Below are 23,349 nucleotides of genomic sequence, written 5' to 3'. Positions count from 1 at the left end.
CTTTCAAAAAAATGTGTATATACTTACAGACATGTGACACTTAGGTCACACAGGTGGACTTCCTTTCACTAAGCATGTGACTTATGAAGATAATTGCTTGCACCAGAAATTTTTAGAGGCTACATTGAAAAAGGGGTGAATACATATACACATGACAATTTTTACTTATTTATGCCTATATTTTTCTCACTTTTGATTATTTAGTGCTGATGCATCACACACAAGCCGAATTACTAAAATATTTAAACACAGTTTGTAATGTAACAAAATAGGTAAAAAGCCAAGAAGGGGGATTGAATACTTTTGCAACCAACTGTACATCAAAGGAGACACTGGGGGCACGTTGCAGGAAGGGCTGGGGGCATATACCTGGCAGGAGGGGCTGGTGGCATATACCTGGCAGGAAGGGCTGGGGGCATATACCTGGCAGGAGGGGCTGGGGGCATGTACGTTGCAGGAGGGTTAGTGGTGCCTCTTGCTTAATAGTGTTGCAGCCTCTGTGGCCTTTCAGGAAAGATGTGTATATACTGACAGACCATGTGACACTTAGATTGCACACAGGTGGTCTCCCTTCCACTAAGCATGTGCTTGTACCAGACATTTTTAGGGGGCTTCATTGCAAAAGGGGTGAATAGATATGCACATGCCAATTTTTAGTTATTTATGCCTATATTTTTCTCATTTCACTTCATCAACTTAGACTATTTAGTGCTCATGCATCACACACAAATCGGATTAAAAAAATATTTAAACACAGGTTGGAATGTAACAAAATAGGTAAAAAGCCAAGGGGGTGAATATTTTCGCAATAAACTGTATATACAGTACCAGGATATAGGACATTATATATACTAGGACGGGGGACCTTACTAAATAATTGGGGGGGGGGGAGGCAACTCGTATGTCCTTATAGGATTTAGAACACTATAAGGCCCATACATCTGATGAACATATGGGGGGCGGGAGGGGGGTGGTTGTGTGTGTGTGTGGGGGGGTGTCCAAATTTTGCATCGGGGCCAATTGGACTTTAGTTACACCACTGGATAGCATCATCCATCTGCTCGATATTAAGTTGGAGGTGTAATGCCAGCCTTACAGTGCTGTGAGTTAATGCATTATGTTTGTCACTTCGCCATGACATTGAAAATATATCCCTTATAATTATCGAATCAATACAAACCTCAATATTCATCACTGACCTCTGGCTCCAAAGTGTCTGAGATAATTCCTTTTGAACAGAGGAAGCCCCTGCCTCTGGAATTGTGCTTCTCCAACTCTGAGTATACGAATGCTAGACTTGGTGGCTGGCTGTCAGCAAATCCCCTTGCTGTAATTACCTGTTCATTGCAGGAGATCTTACTTCAATGGAGGTTGAAGTGTCATCCCTCTGTCTCACTTCCCCAGTTATAATTAATCCCATGTGTTCAATGTGAGGGTGATATGTCCACTCTCTGAAAATGTCTTTTTGGTTTTACAATTTTTCTCTACGACAATATGTAATTTTTACATGCATAGAAATGTCATTGTCATTTGGGATAGTGTCTATTATAATTGTAATAATGTAAAAATTCATCATATGCGTATTGATTTGGGAGGGTGGGGACTGTTAGTCGATAGTTTTGAATAATTTAATCAATAAAAATGGTCAAAATTTGTCTTCTAAACTGAGTTTTTTTTCTTTACCTTTTAGTTCATGTTCCATTTGAGAAGATCGCCTTTTCTGCAGGTGTTTAACAACAGTCCAGATGAGAGTACCTACTATAGACATCACTTCATGTGTCAAGATCTTACCCAGTCCCTTATAATGATGCAGCCCATCCTTTATTCGTACTCTTTCAGTGGTCCTCCAGAGGTATGTCCAGGCATAGCTGATAACTACCATGTATTTTTTTCAGTTTATGTCATAGTGGCATTGGTATAAACCATGTTCAAATATGCAAATTCACAGTGATGGGGAAAAAAAGACACATCAAAGGCTTAAATCGCCTTGTGGGACTAAAACATGATAAATACAATATAAAAATACAGAAAGGTGTAGTTAAAGCTTCATTCTAAATGATATATATTTACTGTATATTTATGCAAAGGATATGGAATGATGGAAATTAACTATGAAGTTAACTATACATTATAAATAATACATAAACCCATACATTACACATATAATTTGAATGGGTTTCAATGGGAAGATACTATACAGTTGCATCCATCATACATAGGGTCCCAGCATATAAATACCTATATCTTTACATGATTTTTTTTTAACCATGTACTGTTGAATGGAAAAGCGTAGTCTACTTAGCAATTCCATGTCTGCTGTGCTAATGAAATCCTAAGGGCATGTTTAGCGAGTATGTTATAACCTTTCCCAGTATATACGCTGCTAGTATAACAAATAGGAGGTGTGAACATAACCTTAACATGTTTCTTAACCTCTTCCCAACTTTGGTCATTATGGGGTCTGCATGTAAGGAGTGGGGTCAGGACCTAAGCCCAGAGGTGTATTTAGGTCTTCTAGCACCCGGGGAAGAATTCAGTTTGGCGCCCCTCACCGCTCCTTCCCCAGCACATGTGCGATTTGCACACTAAGGCCACCGCCCCACTATCAGTATTTTTTCTCAGGAGTGGGAGATAAAACCAGGAGTGGGTGATAATGCAGAATTGGTGACTTGTTTCTATTATACCTTTTCTCTGATTGTTCCTCACCTGGTTTTGTCTCCCACTCCCGAGATAAAATACTGACCGAATACTGTCCAAATACTGATAGTGGGGCCGTGGCCTTAGTGCCAACGAGCTGCTCTTCCTAATCCTCTCTGAGAGAAGCAGGAAGAGAAGCTCGTTGTCACATGAGTGAAGTGGCCGTGTGATGACTGATGGAACCTGCAAGCAGAGCTGAATCCCGACAGTGAGTATATTACACGCTGTCAGGATTGGCTACAGGGCTTCATTTTATAATTAATGGGCTTGTCCAGGTTTGAGATGAAAGTCTACAGTCACTCTATGTGACTGCAGGCTTCTGAATTCTCACAGCGCATGTGACTCGCCCCCTGGGCCGTGGGCACTCGGGACCGGGCTTCAGGGCAATGCTGGGAGTAGTGGTGGCGACCCGGTCCCGTGGCTCAGGGTGGTCAGACCAGTGGTAGTCTGCTATGTGCTGTAGGTAATGTCCGACTACGCCACCCGTGGATTGCGGCTATTATGAACCGCCGCTGCAAGGCAGACCGCTGAGGCTGATGGTGTTTGCAGCTGAGGTAGTGTTACTCCCCACGGGAAGAGTGCAGCCCCAGGGCAGTGTAATGGATGGTGGGGGTGATGGTGCCGGGAGTCCCAGTACCGTTAGTGCTGGCGAAGCAAAAAGCACAAAGACAACGTGTTGCAGTCCAGGGTCTTTTACTCACAGTTCGTATATTCCCAGTCACTTCTGTCAGCAATTACCGCCCGAGCCGTGCTGCGTCCACCAGGTGAGGGGCTCGGTCAACCCCTAGGCAGTTCAGGAATATGGCACAGGACCCCCTTCCATCCTTTCTCTGGCCTGCCCCACCAGTGACCAACTTTTGTCCAGCTACCGCGGATCTGCGCGGGTAAACGTGGGCCCCGTTCCCCGCTGTCCTATATGATGCCTTCCTAGCAGGTTTGGTGAGGTGTCGCACCAATAAATGATCACGACCTCCGGTCTTTGGCTGAGGGTAGTTTCTCCTCCACCAACTTGGGATCAGGTACCCTTAATCTGCCTGACCCTTCATCCGGTATTCTCATGGGCTCTTATAATCCCTTCTGCCTTCTTGTTTCTGTGCCCTTCTACACTTTGGGGACTTCTCTTTTCTTTGCGGTTCCTTTCTGTTCCTTTCTGTTTCTGTTCCTTTCTTCTGGCTCTGGCCTTCACCCTAGGCCTGCCTCGTGGAGCTGGGCCCAAACTGAGCCACAGCCCCCTGTCAGCCCTCTCTGGCTGAACTCCTTCTCTCACTTCTCTGACTGACCTTCTCCCAGAAGTAAGATGGTGCCCACCTTATATACCTTCCCCTAGTGTGTGAGCTCAGGTGACCAGCAACCAATGAGCTCCTACCTATGCTCCAGAAACCGTCCCCTCCTGCTCCTACATCACTGGGTTTTCCTCCCCCCTCTGTTATGATCTGCTACAGGGACTAAGGAAAGACAGGAGAACTGTCCCTACAATAGAACTAAACTAGATCCCTACGATGTAACGGGGAACCTGATCCTGCGATCAGACCCGCTAAAGTCCTCGGCTAGTCTGAACGAAGACCTATAGATGTGAGGGAGGGATCCCTACAAGAACTAGGGACTGGGATAAGTTGGACACCTCCTAGCAGAAATAGTAGCAGTCAAAGACAAACACACAACAAAAAGCATAGAGGTCAGAAGACCTAGCAAAACTAACAGAGAACGGCAACAGAGCACCAAGCTAGCTCAAGAGTAGTAAATACAATGAAGTCCAGCAAGACCAGGAGGGCGGAGCCGGATTAAATAGGCAAAAATGGTCATGTGACCAGTAAGCTAAAAAAAACCTAACAGGAGAGTTCTAACAGTACCCCCTCTTCTAAGAGGATCCTCCGGATCCCCTAGGCCCAGGCTTACCAGGAAACCTCCTGTGAAACGCTCTGACAAGTCTGGAAGCAGAAACATCATCCGCCCTCACCCATGAGTTATCCTCAGGTCCGAAACCCTTCCAAGCGACGAGATACTGCAAACTCCCTCTATACCGTCTAGAATTTAGGATGCGGGAAATTTCATATTCCCCGTCCTCCACCACCGGAGGAACAGTGGCAGAGGCGTCACCATCAGACACATCAGCTTTTTTCAACAGAGAAACATGAAACACCGGGTTAATCTTCCAGGACGTAGGAACCTCCAACCTAACAGCAGATTGGTTAACTATCTGAAGCACCTTAAAGGGCCCTACGAACTTGGGACCCAATTTTTTTAGAAGGAATCCTCAATCGCAGATTCTTAGAGGACAACCAAACCATGTCACCAACAGCAAACAAAACCTCTTGCCGTTTCCTATCAAAGTACCTCTTAGATTTTTTGTTAGCCTCCTGAAGATTACCACGCACATCCGTCCAAACTCTCTCCAAATCACCGGAAAAACTCTCCTCCTCAGGCACAGCCGAAACCAATTTGGAGAACGACCCAAAAGACGGATGTCTCCCAGAACAACAAAAAAAAGGCGAACACCCAGCAGAAGAGGATGTATGGTTGTTAAGAGCAAATTCAGCAAGTGGCAGAAACTCAGACCACCCCTCTTGATTGTCTGCCACAAAACAACGCAAGAACTGCTCAACATCCTGGTTCTTCCTTTCTGTCTGGCCATTAGACTCAGGATGATATCCAGATGAAAACGACAAATGAACTCCCAACCTGTCACAAAAGGCACGCCAAAAACGAGCCACGAACTGAGGTCCCCTATCAGAAACAATGTCAGTAGGAACACCATGTAGTCTGACAATTTCCTTCACAAAGGCCTTAGCGCAAGGCAGTTTGATGAAGGGAACCAAGTGACACATCTTGCTAAAACGGTCCACGACCACCCAGATGACCGTGAAACCTTCAGAGGGGGGAAGGTCAGTAATAAAGTCCATAGCCAGATGTGTCCAAGGTGCACTAGGAACCTCCAGAGGGCAAAGCAACCCCGCAGCAGGAGCATGCGAAGACTTGGATCTAGCACCCACTTAATGACTTCCTTCTGCCATCCAGGCCACCAAAAACTGCGACCCACAAGTCTCTTGGTCTCAGAAATTCCTGGATGACCTGCCAACCGAGACTCATGACACTCAACAAACAAATCTCTCCTAAAGGTCCTAGGCACAAACAACCTCCCATGGGGAGTGTTAGATGGGGCATTCTCCTGAGCTTTAAGAATCTCATCCTCCAAAACGGAGTCCAAAGCAGCAATCACAATACCTTCTTGTAAAATGCTCTCCTCTTCCTCCTCAACACCGACCATGGGAGAAAAGCTGCGAGACAAAGCATCCGCTTTAACATTCTTGGTACCCGGGATGTAAGTAACGGAAAAATTAAACCGCGAGAAAAAAAGTGCCCACCTAGCCTGACGGGCATTCAAGCGCTTGGCAGCATCAAGATAGATCAGATTTTTATGATCAGTGAAAACCTGAATGGGAAATTCAGCACCTTCCAAGAGGTGACGCCAGTGTTCAAATGCGAGTTTAATCGCCAGCAATTCCCGATTACCAATATCGTAATTAAGTTCAGTCTCAGAAAATTTTTTTGAAAAAAAGGCACAGGGATGTACTCCATCCTTGTTTTCCTGAGACAACACCGCACTGACCCCCACCGAAGAAGCATCAACCTCAACCAAAAACGGCTTAGTCACATCAGGCTGCATAAGGATGGGAGCAGAGGTGAACCTCTCCTTTAGAAACACAAAAGCTTCAATGGCCTCAGAAGTCCACTGAACCGTATTAGCACCTTTCCTGGTGAGATCGGTCAGCGGTTTGACAATAATAGAATTTTTTTTTATGAATTTTCTGTAATAATTGGCAAAACCCAAAAACCTCTGTATCGATTTCAAACCAATAGGCCTAGGCCATTCCTGCACAGCTTGAACTTTAACCCGGTCCATCTCAAAACCTTCACTGGAGATAATGTAGCCCAAAAAACTAATTCTCTGTACAGCGAACTCACATTTCTCCAGCTTAGCAAAAAGCGAATTGTCCATTAATAACTGTAATACCTCACGTACGCTCCGCCAATGAGACTCCAGATCAGGCGAATAAATCAGAATGTCATCCAAATACACAACCACATTTTTGCCGATTAAAGGTCTAAGGATGTCATTAATAAGATTCTGAAAAAATGCTGGAGCATTGGTAAGACCAAAAGGCATAACCAGATTCTCAAAATGACCCACAGGAGTGTTAAAAGCAGTCTTCCATTCATCACCCTCCTTCATGCGCAACAAATTGTATGCCCCCCGGAGATCAATTTTAGAGAACCACTTGGCCCCCACTAACTGGTTAAATAAATCAGGAATCAATGGCAGTGGGTAAGGATTGCGTACAGTAATTTTACATGCTTTTACTATCCCTCAGATATGATTTAAAAACAGGCAAAATGTAGTTTCTTATGGAAGACTGGGTCTGGTTGTGCATAGTGAAAGCGGATCTGTCAGCAATTGACATTACACTTTTACATTATTAGATATTTTAAGTCTGATACTTACTTTTTAAATCTATTTCAGACTGGCTTAATAATTCTGATGAGTAATTTATGAGTCCAGCTGTAGAATGAAATAGCTAATGAGTACAAGCATATGCACACTCCACCCACCCAACCTGACAGACAACTGCAGCTTGTACTTAGCAGTGTGAGGTTTCAGCAGCAGCAGGTGGACACGGTCAGTCAGGTTCAGTGGGCAGAGAACATATTAAACCTTCATAAAAGATTATGCAGCCATTCTAGCATACATCATCTTATAAGGTTTAGGTAATCTATTCAGTAACGTGTGCAGTTTTGTATTAGGAAATCTGGTGATGGATCTGCTTGTCAAGTGCTCACTAGATGAAGTGGATCCTCGAAGACCAAGGTCCGGGTGGTCATACAATGCTGATCACCATTATTGGCACCCCTTCATTTTTTCATAGACTGTACAATATTTTCAGAAATAAATGGAAATGTACCAAAATTATGTCCTCAGGATTTTTTAATTAGTGGTCCTAAGTAATGCAACTGTTATGTTCTGCTACCAAAGCTAAGGAAAGAGAGGAGATCTGTCCCTACTATAGGACTCAGCTGAATCCCTACGATGTAACAGGGAACCTGATCCTGCGATCAGACCTGCTAAAGTCCTAATCTAGTCTGTACGAAGACCTATAGATGTGGGGAAGGAATCCCTACAAGTACTAAGGACTGGAAGGAATATGGGACACCTCCTAACAGAAATAGTAGCAGACAGACGAACAAACAAAATAGATAGAACATAGAGGTCCGTAGACCAAGCAAACTAACAGAGATAGATACAGAGCACAGGCTAGCTAGAAAGTAGATATACAATGAAGTCCAGCAAAGCCAGAAGGGCGGAGCAGGATTAAATAGGCCAACAAGGTCATGTGACCAGCAAAGGAAAAAAAACCTAACAGCAAGGTTCTAACAGTACCCCCCCTTCTAAGAGGATCCTCCGGATCCCCTAGGACCAGGCTTATCAGGAAATCTCCTGTGAAATGCTCTGATAAGTCTGGACGCGGAAACATCATCTGACCTCACCCAAGAGTTATCCTCGGGTCCGAAACCTTTCCAGGCCACAAGATACTGCAAACTACCTCTATACTGTCTAGAGTCAAGGATGCGAGAAATTTCATATTCCCCGTCCTCCACCACCGGAGGAACAGAGGCAGAGGCGTCACCATCCGACACAACAGCTTTTTTTAACAGAGAGACATGAAAGACCGGATTAATTCTCCAGGAGGTAGGAACCTCCAACCTAACAGCAGATTGGTTGACAACCTGAAGCACCTTAAAGGGCCCTACAAACTTGGGACCCAATTTCTTAGAAGGAATCCTCAACCGCAGATTCCTAGAGGACAACCAAACCATGTCACCAACAGCGAACAAAACCTCCTGTCGTTTCCTATCAAAGTAGTCTTTAGATTTTCTGTTGGCCTCCTGAAGATTACCACGCACATCCGTCCAAACTCTTTCCAAATCACCGGAAAAATTCTCCTCCTCAGGCACGGCAGATCCCAACTTGGAGAACGACCCAAACGACGGATGTCTCCCAGAACAACAAAAAAAAGGCGAACAACCAGCAGAAGAAGATGTATGATTGTTCAGAGCAAATTCGGCAAGTGGCAGAAACTCAGACCACCCCTCTTGATTGTCTGCCACAAAACAACGCAAGAACTGCTCAACATCCTGGTTTTTCCTTTCTGTCTGGCCATTAGATTCAGGATGATATCCGGACGAAAACGACAAATGAATTCCCAACTTGTCACAAAAGGCACGCCAAAAACGAGCCACGAATTGAGGACCCCTATCAGAAACAATGTCAGTAGGAACGCCATGAAGTCTGACAATTTCTTTGACAAAGGTCTTAGCGAGAGTTTTAGCGCAGGGCAGTTTGACGAAGGGAACCAAGTGACACATCTTGCTAAAACGGTCCACGACCACCCAGATGACAGTAAAACCCTCAGAGGGGGGAAGGTCAGTTATAAAGTCCATAGCCAAATGTGTCCAAGGAGCACTGGGGACCTCCAAAGGACAAAGCAACCCCGCAGCAGGAGTATGTGAGGACTTAGATCTAGCACATATAGTACATTGGCGCACCCACTTAATGACTTCCTTCTGCCATCCAGGCCACCAAAAACTGCGACCCACCAGTCTCTTGGTCTCAGAGATTCCGGGATGACCTGCCAACCGAGATTCGTGACACTCAACAAACAAATCTCTCCTAAAGGTCCCAGGCACAAACAACCTCCCATGAGGAGTGTTAGATGGGGCATTCTCCTGAGCTTTAAGAATCTCATCTTCCAAAACGGAGTCTAAAGCAGCTATCACAACACCTTCTTGTAAAATGTTTTCCTCTTTCTCAGCACCGACTATGGGAGAAAAACTGCGAGACAAGGCATCCGCCTTAACATTCTTAGTACCAGGGATGTAAGTAACGGAGAAATTAAACCGCGAGAAAAACAGTGCCCACCTAGCCTGACGGGCATTCAGGCGCTTGGCAGCATCAAGATATATCAGATTTTTATGATCCGTAAGAACCTGAACGGGAAATTCCGCACCTTCCAAGAAGTGGCGCCAGTGTTCAAATGCGAGTTTAATAGCCAATAATTCCCGATTAACAACATCGTAATTCAATTCAGTCTCCGAAAATTTTTTTGAAAAAAAGGCACAGGGATGTAATCCATCCCCGTTATCCTGAGACAATACTGCGCCAACCCCCACAGAGGAAGCATCAACCTCAACCAAAAACGGCCTAGTAACATCAGGCTGCATAAGGATGGGAGCAGAGGTGAACCTCTCCTTGAGATACACAAAAGCTTCAATGGCCTCAGAAGACCACTGAACCGCATCAGCACCTTTCCTGGTGAGATCAGTCAGAGGTTTGACAATACTAGAAAAATTTTTTATGAATTTTCTATAGTAATTGGCGAAACCCAAAAACCTCTGTATCAATTTCAAACCAATAGGCCTAGGCCATTCCTGCACAGCCTGAACCTTAACCGGATCCATCTCAAAACCTTTGCTGGAGATAATGTAGCCCAAAAAACTAATTCTCTGTACAGCGAACTCACATTTCTCCAGCTTAGCAAAAAGCGAATTGTCCATTAATAACTGTAATACCTCACGCACGCTCCGCCAATGAGACTCCAGATCTGGCGAATAAATCAAAATGTCATCCAAATACACAACCACATTTTTACCGATCAAAGGTCTAAGGATGTCATTAATCAGATTCTGAAAAAATGCAGGAGCATTAGTAAGACCAAAAGGCATAACCAGATTCTCAAAATGACCCACAGGAGTGTTAAAAGCAGTCTTCCATTCATCACCCTCCTTCATGCGCAACAGATTGTATGCCCCCTTAAGGTCAATTTTAGAGAACCACTTGGCCCCCAATAACTGGTTAAACAGATCAGGAATCAATGGCAGTGGGTAAGGATTGCGTACCGTAATTTTGTTAATCTCACGAAAATCTAGACAAGGACGTAAACCGCCGTCCTTTTTTTTTTACAAAAAAAAATCCAACCGCCACAGGAGACTTAGAGGGCCTAATGTGACCGGCGGCCAAACTTGTCTGTATGTATTCCTCCAAAGCCTTCCTCTCAGGAATAGTAAGGTTAAATAAACGACTTTTAGGAAGAGTCGCTCCAGGGACAAATTCAATAGAGCAATCATAGTCTCTATGGGGAGGCAAAACCTGCGATTCTTTCTCAGAAAAAAACTCTCCAAAAATCCTGAATAGGAACAGGCAATTCTCCCCTATCCAAAGCTGCAATACGCCCGTTACAACACTTGTCATAACATTTATGGCTCCAGGATTTAATTTCACTGGTAGACCAATCCAGTACAGGATTGTGAAATTTTAACCAGGGCAAACCCAATATTACTGGAGAAGGCAAGTTATTCAACACTACCAAATCCAATTTCTCATGGTGAACACCATTAATAGTGAGAGGAAATTCACTGACCTTGAGAGTAATATTCTTCAAAGGGGAGCCATCCACAGAAACCACAGCAATTGGGGATGATAAAGGTTCAGGTTTTAAATTGAGTTTTTCCACGAATCCCCCATCAATTACATTTAGTGTAGACCCGCAATCAACAAACACCCGAAATTCCATTAATTTTTCCTGAGCAATCGTGGAAGCAGCTAAAAATATACCCTTGGAATTTAAACAGGCAATACGGGCGTGACTGACCATTTTTTTTTCTTTCTTCATACGAAGCTCACAGCCTTTAATCAAATGACCAGATTTTCCGCAATAGAAACACAAGCCTTCCGAAAAACGACGGTCTTTTTCTTGAGAGCGAGGTGCCACCGATCCAATCTCTATTGGTTCACCACTGTTAGTACACACATTATCATAACCAGAAACTGACATAGCAGAGGATTTGCTCTCATTAACCCTAGCACGCTGTCTTCTATCCGCCCGTATAGCTAATTGCATAGCCTGTTGCAAATCCTCAGGTGTAGGATAAGCAATTAGCAGGTCTTTAACCCTTTCACTGAGCCCAGCAAGAAATAGACTTTTCAGAGCAGAATCGTTCCACCCTGTTTGAGTGGACCAACGACGAAAATGAGTACAATATTTTTCCACATTACCTGATCCTTGCTTTAAACGTCTCAACTCAGTCTCAGCTGATGCCACACGGTCAGGATCATCATATAATAGTCCTAAAGCAGAAAAAAAACTATCCACTGATCTGAAGCATGTATCACTAGGTTGCAAAGAAAAGGCCCACTCCTGAGGCTCTTTGCGCAAAAGTGACATTATGAACCCTACGCGCTGGGATTCATCCCCAGAGGACTTGGGTCTCAAACGAAAATACAATAAGCAAGCATTTTTAAATGAAAAAAATTCTCGATGTTCACCAAAAAATAAATCCGGCAAACATACCTTAGGCTCCAAGAAATATGCTCCAGGACAGTTACTCACGTGCTGACGGAGCTCGGCCACTTCCAGAGAGAGTCCCTGCAGGTGTTTAGCCAAATCCTGAACCGACACCATGATGGAACAAAAAAAATCTTTCCTTAGAGAATTTGCAGGCTGGACTTACTGTTATGTTCTGCTACCAAAGCTAAGGAAAGAGAGGAGATCTGTCCCTACTATAGGACTCAGCTGAATCCCTACGATGTAACAGGGAACCTGATCCTGCGATCAGACCTGCTAAAGTCCTAATCTAGTCTGTACGAAGACCTATAGATGTGGGGAAGGAATCCCTACAAGTACTAAGGACTGGAAGGAATATGGGACACCTCCTAACAGAAATAGTAGCAGACAGACGAACAAACAAAATAGATAGAACATAGAGGTCCGTAGACCAAGCAAACTAACAGAGATAGATACAGAGCACAGGCTAGCTAGAAAGTAGATATACAATGAAGTCCAGCAAAGCCAGAAGGGCGGAGCAGGATTAAATAGGCCAACAAGGTCATGTGACCAGCAAAGGAAAAAAAACCTAACAGCAAGGTTCTAACAGCAACAATAAAACATTGTTTTTCAACTTCCATGTTGCAATTTCAAAGAAGAAACAGAATATACAGCATGTGCAGCAATAAAAGCATCCCTAAATAATACTTGGTTGCATCCCCTTTGGCATTGCTGACAGCCTCCAAACGTTTCTTGTAGCCATCTATAAGCTTCTTACACTTCCCAGCTGGAATTTTTTCCCACTCCTCCTTTGCAGTTTGTTCAAGCTCTTGAATGTTTGCAGGGATATTTTTCCCATTATCAGATTTCAGCTCACCCCAGATTTTTAATGGGGTTGAAGTCGGGACTCATTTCTGGCCATTTTAAAACAGTCCATCTTTTCTTTTTCAACCATTCCTGTGTACTTTTGGATGTTTGCTTTGGGTCATTGTCTTGCTGGAGGACCCATGACCAAGTTTTCTTATACTGGGTAGGACATTTCACTCTAAAATGTCTTGATAATTATCTGATTTCATGATTCCTGTGATAGGGTCAAGGCCTCCAATACCACAGCATTATGGATCCTCCACCATGCTAGACTGTTGGTAATGTGTTCTATTCCTTATAAGCTTCCCATTGCGCCATCTGTAAACAAACTGTTGCTTTGCATTGCCAAAAAGCTCTATTTTTGTTTCATCTGCCCACAGAACATTTTCCCAGAAGGATTGTGGTTTGTCAAGGTACTCTTTGGCAAAGATCGGTCGTTCCTTTTTATGCCTTTTCTTCAGCAATGGTTTCTTCCTTGCCCTTCGCCCATAAAGCTGTGCTTGGCTTAGTGTGCGGCGTATGTTACTTGTTGAAACCATGACCCCAGACCGTTCCAGGTTGGCCTTCAGGTCTATGGATGTTTGATGTGGTGTTTTTTTTCCACCATTCGCACCAACCTTCAAAGACATCTCGTCAATTTTCCTTTTTCCCCCACGAGAGAAAGAGAGGTTCTTGACGGTTTCATGCTTGGCAAACTATTTAATAACATTGCGCACTGTTGAAACTGGGATACCAAGGTCTTTGGAGATGGCCTTATATCCTTTGAAAGTCTTGTGTTTGCTAATAATAGCAGTTCTGATGTCCTCAGACAGCTCCATTGTCTTCACCATTGTGACAAAGGAACAGGGCCTACCATGTGGCTTTTTAAAACACTGAAGTCATCATTCATTGGCTAATTCATGTCACATGGGCACCAACAATTAATCACAGGTAAATCTCTTTTGTGATTTACCACAGGCGAGTCAAAATGTGTTTCCATACTAAATTAATGTAAAGGGTGGCAGTACCAGTGACACAGCAAGCTTTAGGTTTTCCTATTTTCCCTCCCATTGGTTTTTGCTTTAAATTATTGTTTATCATTTGCTCTTTTGTATTAAACACGAGTCTCTATACAAAAATACTGTTCAATTGATTCATTTTTTTCAGGAGATATTCCACATTATGTACTTAAACTTCATGGGTGCCAATAATAATGAGCAGGACTGTAGGGGTCACAGGCATCAGTGCAGCAGGCAGTTGAAACACGCAGGAAATGCAGACAGATAGCAGAGGTACTGGAAGCCACAGGCAGAGAGGAGACATCCTCGTGAACGCAGACAGCAGATGCCATAGAATACTTTGAACAAGTAACAGAGGTTCTGGAAGCTGCAGGCATACAGAAGACATCCTGGAGACCAGAGACAGGGAGCTGTGCATAGACAAAGTAAAATTCTTAATACCAAGACACAGGGTGTGTTTCTTGGTAGGCCTTATATAGGCCTAGGAAGTTCAACACATGGGAGGACATCAGGATACTTGCAAAGCTCAACATGCAGAACAAGAAAGTTTAGCGCACCTGGGTTTTAGGAAGCAGAGTCCAGACCTGGGACAGGTGTGTAACACTGTTTTAAAGAAGGCCTTCCATGAAGTTTTTTTTTTTTTTTTTTAACTAAATCTGTGTATGTAGTGTAGTTTGTGTGTTAATATACTCACCTAAAGCCACCTTCTCTGGCCTCCAGCGCCATTCCGCTCCTATTCTCAGTGATGTTACTGCTCTGCAAGCTCTCCGGCTCACATTGAGCTCTGCGTGACACGGAAGTGGCTTTTACAATGTAAGACTATGGAGTGTCAGAATGCTTCCTTTATAAAAGAGAGTTCTGTCTCATACATAGAGATGGAATAAGCCGGAGAGTCTGAAGTATGGTGACGTCACTGAGAAGAGGAGCAGAACCGATCTGTAAGCTGAATACGGCAGAAGGTGGCGATTGGTGACATCACTGAGAAGAGGAGCAGAATGGAACTGGAAGCTGGGGAAGGTGGCGATAGTAGAGTATATTAATACACTCACACTACATTACATTCATATATACACACATTTAGTAAAAAAATTAACCGGAGTGCATCTTTAATATACACTGTATATGTAATGTATCAAGTTTCTAGAAAACTCATTCATGCAAATAAATGATTCCTTGTTTTTACAGCCTGTATTGCTCGATAGCACCAGCATTCTACCAGATAGGATCCTTCTGATGGACACATTTTTCCAGATCCTTATTGTAACGCAATGGACCCCTTTTATATACAACATAGGATGATTTCTTATTTATCCGGACAATTTGGTATTTTGTGGCGAACTCGTAATATGCCACTCATGGGTTAAGTTCTTACAATCTAGCTGGACACTATTTTGTATACCCATTGTTTCTAGAGTCTTGTTGATGTTGGTAATATTGACCTAGGTAATGCAATTATGAATTTAATCCTGTTAGAATGCCATTGTATTACCATGTGGATTGTTGACTCTATGTAAATTGCCTCAGCCATCATTGTTCTAATGTCATAACTTGCAAACCAAATGTCTCCTACTAGCATTCCATTGTAGGACTATATCAACCAGTATGTGGTTCTCCCTTGCCTGGACTGAAATACGACCAAAAATGGTTATATGGGACTTGAGATCCAGCCAATGAAAAGACAGTCTTCTTCCACCAATCGTGAAGTCCCCGGTATCCTGCAATGAGGGCTGAGGGTATATCAGGAGGACTGTTCAGTTGACCGGGAGATTTTTGCCTACTGCCCTCAGCCTAGGGATGTCGGTCCCGACTGCAGGTGCACTAGCTTGAAGACAGGCAGCTAATTTAGGATCTTCGGAATCAAATGGGAGAACAATGATCGCCTAGGACGGAACCCAGGTTGGGACATTTCGGTCACCTGGTTACAGACTTTGCCGTGCTGTCTCAGTTCCAAACTCCGGCATTATTTCTCTCTGGGCGGGTGCCTGCCAAAAGAAGGGGACCACTGGTTTGGAGTACATAGTCCTGGAAGATCTGAGATACTAAGAATCTAAAACCCTGGGGAGCCAGCGGAAGGGTGAGACTCTGTTGCCTGTTACAATTTGTGCTGTGCTGGTTATGTGTTATATGCTGTTAGTTGTTGGGGATCCAATAAAGCCTTAATATTGTGATTCCTTCACCCTGTGTTATCTGAGTAGTGTTCCGCCCACGGTTGAGGAGTTCGGGCGTTCAGTTGGGGATGAGCCCTGGTCCACGTTGTCTTTCTAAAGGCGGCTGGGCCAGTGGACGAGAGCACCCACTGACCCCGTGTCTTCACAATTGGTGGCAGCGGTGGGATACTACTCAGCCTGGTTTATCCAGGAGAGCTGCAGGGGACTGGTGTTCGTGGACACCGTCCAGGGGCTCAACAACCAGGGAGGCATATAAGCATATCCAGCAAGCCATAGGTGAGGCATTCAGGTTTCGGACACTGCCATGTCCAACCCCACCAGCTCAGCCATGGGACAAGGGCCGGAGAGGAGATACGACAGCAGCAGTAAATGGATGCTACAGGATATGTGCCAGAGACGAAATGTTGAATACAGAAGCGCTGACACCTGGGCGGCTTTGATCCAGAAATTGGTCGATTGGGAGATCCAGAATGAGGTGGAGGACTATGAGGACCCCGTCGACGTTGTACCCGAGGATGCCCACCATGTGCCTCATCCTGGGTCCCGTGACAATCTGGAAACCACCCATTCCCCAGCAGAACAAGCCAAGGAATGGTTGGCTGCCTTGGGGCCTGAAGCTTCAAGAGAAGAAAGGGCTGGTGTTTTACAAGCAGTGCTTGGAGCTCCAATTTCCTTACCACCAGTGCCCACCTCCACAATAGACCACCACCAAGGAAGTCATCTTCGCTACAGTGACATACCAGTGATGAATGAATCCAGCACGGAGATTGATTTACACTTGCAAAACTTTGAGGTGATGAGTATGCACAGGGTACCCACAGCTGAGTGGCCCAGATACCTGTGGACAAGTTTGCCTGGTCGGGCCCAGGAGGCTGTCCGATCACTTGGGCCTCAGGATTGCTTGGACTATGGAATTATTAAGGACAATCTGTTGACCTTTTTTGCCATAACCCATGAGAGATATCGCATTAAGTTCCGGACTATGCCTCGCCAGGGTGTCTCCTACGTTGAATTTGGCAGTCAGCTCCGACGACACTGTAACTGCTGGCTCGATGGTCGGTCTACCCACTCTGCTGCTGCCCACCGGGACATGATAGTACTCGAACAGCTTATGGAGAAGATGGACCCGGAAATACGAGAATGGGTGGCGGACCGGAAGCCTGACACCCCCGAGCAAGCAGCGCGATTGGCTGACGAATTTACAGCCAACCGACCCAGCTGGAGACCCAATAGACTCACTGATCCCAGGAGATTCCTCAACCATGGATCCCAGCGACCTCCAGACTCCCGTGCTGGACTAACTCACTATGCCACAGAAGCCCCAACAGGGAAAAGGCTTACCAACAGGGCCCGTGATTTGCCTAACCCACGACGCTGTTATACATGTGGGCGCCTTGGACACATGGCCAAAGAGTGTCTTCAAAACCGGGGCCCCATGCCTGGAGCCCGTCTGCCAGCTCAACCAGTCAACATATGCAGAGATGAACCAGCGAGGCCTGGAGGATACTACCCCCACGAAACACCAGCAGCTGAGGAGGTGATTTACCCGATCCACACCTTGCGGCAGTCGGACACCGTACACCAGCCAACCTCGATCGCCACATACAGACGGTTAAGGTTGGTGGAATACCGGCTCAGGGACTTCGAGACACTGGATCCTCAATCACCCTGGTTAGCCCAGATATTGTTCCCGCCGAACATCATTTACCAGGCCGCCAAGTGACCATCTCCCTTGCTGGGGGCCAGCGATCAAACATCCCTCTGGCACGAGTTGCAGTTGGACTGGGGAACTGACCAGGGAGAGGTTGAAGTGGGGCTCATGGACGGCCTCCCAACCCCTGTCCTTTTGGGAAACGACCTGGGACAAGGATTATCCAGCCAGTTCGTCACCGCCATCACCCGCAGCCAAGCCAAGAATCAACCGTGTGCAGATCTTTCTACCAACCCATCCGAGGATAACCCACCCCCGCCGTCTTCAGCCTCCTCTTCTGAGCCAACAAATGTGAGTACATCAAACCAAACTGTGGCCATTGACTTGGGGGGAGATAGATCGTAAGGAATTCTACCAACTGATAGACCACACCCTAGAGAATATCCGTAGTGCGGCTGCCCAACCTGGGGGAGGAAATCAGGCGGAGGTGTATAGATGGGAAAGAGGCCTTTTATATTGGGAAAAGCCCGCATCCTGCCCAGAAAGACCTTGGACCCGTGTACATCAGCTTGTGGTACCCCAGCAATACCGACCTCAACTACTGCGCTTAGCTGATGATGTTCCCGCAGCTGGGCACATGGGGACCAAAAAGACCAGGGTCCGCCTGTTGCGTAGCTTTTTTGGCCAAGGGTCACTCAAGAAGTGAAGAACTACAGAGCCTCTTTTCCAGTGTGTCAACATATGGGCGGAGCCCCATTTCGGGCCCCACTCCAACCCATGCCTTTGATAGGGGAGCCGTTCCAGAGAATTGCCATTGATTTAGTAGGCCCCTTAGCCATCCCCAGCCGCAGCGGGAAAAGATTCATCCTCACCCTGGTAGACTTTGCCACCCGCTACCCAGAAGCCACTGCCTTGACTTCCATAGATGCAGAACATGTGGCTCAAGCTTTACTGGACATCTTTAGCCGAGTAGGGTTTCCACAGGAAGTATTAACTGACCAGGGGCCACAGTTCCAAAGCAAACTGATTCAGACCCTCTGGGAGAAACATGGAGTCCGCCCCATGCGCACAACCCCCTATCATCCTGAAATGAATGGATTGTGTGAGCGCTTCAATGGAACCCTGAAACAGCTCATTAGCCATTATGTAGAGGCCAAGGGAGGGGACTGGGAGAAAAACCTGCAGCAGCTCCTTTTTGCTTACCGGGAGGTGCCACAGGACTCCACTGGGTTCTCCCCTTTCGAATTGCTGTACGGCCGAAAAGTACGGGGCCCCTTAGAGCTGGTACGAGAAAGTTGGGAGGGCACCTTCCCCACAGAAGAGGTTCCCATCCTAGATTATGTTCAAAAATTTAGGGAAAGGATGAGGCACCTCATGGCATTAGCCCACGGGAACTTAGAAGCGGCTCAGGAAAGGCAAAAACAATGTTATGACCGTGCTGCCCGACTCCGAAAATTTGCCTGTGGACAGAAGGTCCTAGTACTCGTACCGGTACGAAAAAACAAACTGCAAGTCATGTGGGCGGGTCCATTTACCATTACCAGGAAATGTGGCAATACTAACTACACCGTGGCCTTGGACTGAGCAGGGGTTCGTGAGCGTACCTACCATGTTAACAGGCTAAAAGCTTATGAGGAGAGAGAGGTCACCAACTTAGCAGTTTTTTGTCCCGATTTAGATGACCCTGATATACACCAGATCCCAGACCTATTAGTGGACTTCAAAAGGGACATGGGGGTAAAAGATGTATCACTGGGGGAACAGCTGTGTCCATCACAGAAGCAACAGTTATCAGACGTACTCAGCCCCTATGAATCCCTGTTCACGAGCTTGCCTGGTCGAACACCTCTGGTCCGGCATCATGTCAACACAGGGGTATCCACTCCACTACGCCAACCTGCCTACCGAGTGACACCACCGGTGTTGACAATGATGAAGGCCGAGGTGGATGACATGTTAAACATGGGAGTCATAGTCCCCTCCCAAAGCCCATGGGCTGCCAGTGCTGTGCTGGTGCCAAAAAAGGACAAGAGTACTCGTTTCTGTGTGGACTATAGACGGCTCAATGAGATCACAGTTACAGATGCCTACCCCATGCCCCGGGTGGATGAACTACTAGATCGGTTGGAGGGATCTCGGTTTATATCCACCCTTGATCTGAGCAAGGGATACTGGCAGATCCCACTCACAAGAGAGGCTCAATAGAAATCAGCTTTCATAACCCCTTTTGGCCTATATGAGTTCACCAGCATGCCTTTTGGGATGAAGAATGCCCCGGCTACCTTCCAAAGGATGGTGGACCATTTACTAGAGGGATGTCAGGTGGATGACATCGCTATCTTCAGCGACACCTGGGAAGAGCATCTTCAGAACGTGTCCCAGGTGCTGCAAAGGGTAGCCAAAGCCCAGCTCACCATCCGACCTGACAAATGCCAAATGGGGATGGCCGAGGTGTTATACCTGGGACATCGGGTGGGAAGTGGGTGCATTCGTCCAGAACCAGCAAAGGTAGAAGCAATTACCCAGTGGCCGCGCCCAGTCAACCATAAACAGGTCCGCGCATTTTTGGGCACCGCAAACTATTATAGAAAATTTATCCCCAATTACAGCACTGTAGCAAAACCGCTCACCGACCTCACAACGAAAAAATATGCCCGCAACCTTATCTGGACCCCAGAATGTGAAGTTACGATCCTCCAGTTGAAAGACCGGCTAGCCCAGAGCCCAGTTCTGACTGCGCCTGACTTCCAACGTAGGTTCATTGTCCAAACCGATGCATCAGACACAGGACTAGGAGCGGTACTTAGCCAAGTGGGGGCTGACGGCGAGGAACATCCGATAGTTTCTCTCTCCCGGAAACTGTTGGACTGAGAGAGGGCCTACGCCACCATAGAAAAGGAATGCCTGGCCATAGTCTGGGCCCTAATAAAAATGGCAGCCCTACCATTTTGGCAATGAATTTACAGTCCTCACTGACCACAATCCATTGAGTTGGCTAAACCGCACTGCTGGGGACAACGGGCGATTGCTTAGGTGGAGTCTGGCGTTACAATCCTACAATTTCTCCATTGCACATAAACAAGGCAAGAACCATGGAACTGCGGATGGACTGTCCCGACAGGTGGAGAAGGATGATCGGAAGCCTATCATGTCTGGCTAAATAAGAAGGGGGAGGAATGTAACGCAATGGACCCCTTTTATATACAACATAGGATGATTTCTTATTTATCCGGACAATTTGGTATTTTGTGGCGAACTCTTAATATGCCACTCATGGGTTAAGTTCTTACAATCTAGCTGGACACTATTTTGTATACCCATTGTTTCTAGAGTCTTGTTGATGTTGGTAATATTGACCTAGGTAATGCAATTATGAATTTAATCCTGTTAGAATGCCATTGTATTACCATGTGGATTGTTGACTCTATGTAAATTGCCTCAGCCACCATTGTTCTAATGTCATAACTTGCAAACCAAATGTCTCCTACTAGCATTCCATTGTAAGACTATATCAACCAGTATGTGGCTCTCCCTTGCCTGCACTGAAATACGACCAAAAATGGTTATATGGGACTTGAGATCCAGCCAATGAAAAGACAATCTTATTCCACCAATTGTGAAGTCCCCGGTATCCTGCAATGAGGGCTGAGGGTATATCAGGAGGACTGTTCAGTTGACCGGGAGATTTTTGCCTACTGCCCTCAGCCTAGGAATGTCGGTCCCGACAGCAGGTGCACTAGATTGAAGACAGACAGCTAATTTAGGATCTTCGGAATCGAATGGGAGAACAATGACCGCCTAGGACGCAACCCAGGTTGGGACATTTCGGTCACCTGGTTACAGACTTTGCCGTGCTGTCTCAGTTCCCAACTCCGGCATTATTTCTCTCTGGGCGGGTGCCTGCCAAAAGAAGGGGACCACTGGTTTGGAGTACATAGTCCTGGAAGATCTGAGATACGAAGAATCTAAAACCCTGGGGAGCCAGCGGAAGGGTGAGACGCTGTTGCCTGTTACAATTTGTGCTGTGCTGGTTATGTGTTATATGCTGTTAGTTGTTGGGGATCCAATAAAGCCTTAACGGTTGTGTTGTGTTCCGCGCACGGTTGAGGAGTTCGGGCGTTCAGTTGGGGATGAGCCCTGGTCCATGTTGTCTTTCTAAAGGCGGCTGGGCCAGTGGACGAGAGCACCCACTGACCCTGTGTCTTCACACTTATTTATCATGGTGAGGTAAGTTTGACTCTTGTCATATGCACTAATGGAATATTTTTGCATTTATCAGTTTTGTGTTTAATTCATATTGTTAATATTTTTAGTTATCTCCTTGTCCTGGTTTAATCTAGACTATTGCACAGTGGAGGAAAGCAGGCTATCAAGATATGCCTGAGTATGAGAATTTCCGACATTTGCTTCAGGCCCCTGTTGATGATGGACAGGAGATCCTTTACTCTCGTTTCCCCATGCCTCGTTACGTTGATACAGAACATGGAGGAAGCCAAGTAAGTGCTGATATAAATATAAGGCTTTAACAGGGAGAAATACACTAAAATGAGTTGTCTGGGCACATGATATTAATGATCATAGAAGGGTGGGTGGTCCAACTTAAGGCACCCCCACCGATCAGCTCTTACAAGGTCAGGCCGAAGCCAGATGTAGACATAGAAAGGAGTTGAACATATCAACTACATTCAATGTGTAGAACGTGCTTTGAGGTTCTGAAGATAAATTCCTAGTAGCTGATAACAGCTGATTACTGGGGGTGCTGGAAAGTGGACCCCCATCCTTCTGATATGGAGGACCTATTCATAGATGAGCAATACCATATTCCCAGACATCTCCTTTAAGGACATACAGTCATCTAAGTTTTCATAACATTGTAAAGGCAGTCACATTGCATGGGCAATTACTCCTCACTCTATACCAGGATCAGGCCCCTACTTTTTCATAGCCTACTTTTGATATCATTTTCATTGCTGAAGTGCAAGGCGAGGGGTGGAGATGCCATCACTTAGTGTGCGTTATGGGGATGTTCACAGAGACTTTCTGTGTTGCAGAAAAATCCAGTATGTTTTTTTTTTTTTTTTTTTTTTTTTAGAGAAATCAATATTCCATGTATTTTTTTGGATAAGATTTTCAGATCTAACTCAGTTTTTGAAGTGATTTGAAGATAGTTTTAAGCGTTTTTCCAAGGTTCCTACATGTTTTTTGCATCCTTTTGACTTGACAATGTCAGGTTTGGAGTGGATTTTGACAGCTGTATGAAGCCCATAGTCTGCAGCTATCATTGCGTCCAGGATAAAAGCGGGACTCACCGATAGAGAATAGACCACAATTCCAGCCTCTGTTGCTTCACTCCAGCCTCCAGTCTCCATCTGGACCGTGTTGGTAAAGAGGCCTTCAAGAAACAATGTCACATTGGTCCTACTCCAAGGATTGATGTAAGTTGTGGGGTGGCATAATGTGTCTTCATGCTCCTGCCACACTTCTTGTGGGATTTTGGACATTGTAAATCTGCTCCTCTATCCATTTACACAATGACCTTGATGGACCAACATACAGTATATGTTATGGCTTCACTGTTTATCAGGTAGACAATG

General features: G+C 45.5%; 1 pseudogene; it reads left to right on the top strand.

Moving 5' to 3' along the window:
* The window catches only part of LOC141243035 (protein transport protein Sec23A-like), a 52,571-nt pseudogene that overhangs the window by 5,173 nt on the left and 24,049 nt on the right, over positions 1-23,349 (top strand).

The sequence above is a fragment of the Phyllobates terribilis genome, unplaced genomic scaffold (assembly GCF_046119375.1).
Source record: "Phyllobates terribilis strain yellow unplaced genomic scaffold, ASM4611937v1 Scaffold_1100__1_contigs__length_419211, whole genome shotgun sequence".
NCBI classification, from domain to species: domain Eukaryota; kingdom Metazoa; phylum Chordata; class Amphibia; order Anura; family Dendrobatidae; genus Phyllobates; species Phyllobates terribilis.
This window is presented reverse-complemented; position numbering and strand designations above follow the sequence as displayed.